A 2,001-nucleotide genomic window follows, 5' to 3' on the forward strand; every position below is an offset into this window, starting at 1 on the left:
TGTTCAAGGGTCAGGTGTATTTTAGAGCACTGGCGTGAATCACTTTGGGTCCCACTTGTTGAAAATAGGCATTGACATTTGGAGGCGCCTCCTTGTAGCGAGCAGGTACTACTTATCTCTCTCTTCCACGTACTGACTTTTCGCCAGCTTCTGTGGAACCCTGTTTCTGGAGTTTACTTACATTCTTTAGTCAATTCTTCTCTAATTCTTCTGAAAGTGGATTTGGAGGAAGGGAAGAGAAACCTGCAGTCTTGGCTGTGTCCAGGTTTTGGTTCTGATTCTTGTGTGCGGTCCACATTCAGATTGCGGTCCTTAATGAAATCCGTGGCTTCAACTCTCCTTCCATGCCAGCGTCACCCAATCGTGTATAGTTAATCTCGAACTCTCTTTGCACCACAGACTCCCATCTCCAGGTGTTTAACAGGAATTGGATACTGAGCATGTGATATTTTTCCCTAAACCTGAATATATCTTCTTTTTTCCTGTTTCCCCGTGTGCTTGTCCCCTGCCCAACCACCAGCACCACAAACCTAGACGCCTAAAATTCATCCACCTCTTTTGTAATGGCACCCAACCACATACAGTCCTTTTAAATGTCTCAGTTCTGTATTTGGAAAATTACACATTTTAACTGTCTTTTCACTTCATTGCCTTTCCGTTACTCTAGGCCCTCGTGATTTCTTCATTGTTGGACTAATGAGCTATGAGTGTTTATCCTCCTAGTCCTGCGTACTCCTTAAAACCTCAGGCAGAATATGGAAATTAAACTCGTGGGCATTCAAGGACACCCCCACGATTTTCAGGATAAAGTCTGTATGGCTTAGCTTAATGCCCAGCGACTTTCACATTCCTCTGTTGATAATTTCAATCTCTTGAAATTCTCTCGAACAAAAATAACTAACACTTGTTAACAACTTGGTGTTTCCAGGAAATACTTAAAGCGATTAAAGTCATAATTAAAGTAACATATGCAAAAACCCTATCTGTACTCCTTTTATACTTAAAGTTTTGTTTAAACGTAACCCTGTTTACTTGTTTATGTGTTGTCTATGGCTGCTCTCATGCTGCAGAGGTCGAGTAGAATATGGAACAGATAAATGTGGACCACAGCTCCAAACATGTTTACTATTTTGCCATTTTCAGGAAAAGTTTGCTGGATGACTCCTAATCTAGTTGAATGTCTGTGTTACTAGTACAGGGAGATCCTTGCCAGCCAATGTCAGATAAACAAGTTGATTTTTTGGACAATTTGTCATATACATACAAGCACATTTCCAGTTTTTGTAACTATTAACGATTTATTTTCCCAATTAGTTTGCTCCCTGTAACTTTGAGTGGCTCAACTATTCATCCTGTTTTGATTTCTTCATACCATTTACCCTCCTTCCAGATTATTTAATCAGGTGTTTTTATATTATACCTCAGCAGGGTTCTGAGCTTCTTGTTTGTTCACATGTCTCTATGACCCTCTTTGTTGTTTCATAAATGGGTTGATGATATGGAAAATGTACATATTCATGGAAATAGCATTTGCTCCAAGTGACAAAACTATTTATAAAATGAGGATTGTAATTATGTGTGCTATTTGAATTCTGTACATGTATATTTCTGTCCTTGGATTGGAGGTAGAAAAGGGGTGGATTTTGGCTTCAGGCATGGTTATTTCCTCAGAATCCTAAGATTAGTGGCTCTAGGCATGGGGCTGTAGGATGAATATCCCAAGGTGACAGTCATTGTTGATCCTTAGACCTTATTCTCATTGGGATTTTTAATAAGTGTACTAATATTTTAAGAGCTGTATTAGTTATAAGAAGAAATAGAATCAATTTTTATTTTAAAATGTTTCAATTTGAAATAATTATATACTTCAGAAAAATTGAAATAATATTAACAGTATTTCTGCATACCCTTCATCTATCCCTAATGTTAATGTTTAGCATAATCATAGAACAATTATTAAAGGTGAAAAACTCATAGCGAGTCAGTACAGTCAACTAAACT

Source organism: Pongo pygmaeus, chromosome 8, assembly GCF_028885625.2.
Source record: "Pongo pygmaeus isolate AG05252 chromosome 8, NHGRI_mPonPyg2-v2.0_pri, whole genome shotgun sequence".
Taxonomy (NCBI): Eukaryota; Metazoa; Chordata; class Mammalia; order Primates; family Hominidae; genus Pongo; species Pongo pygmaeus.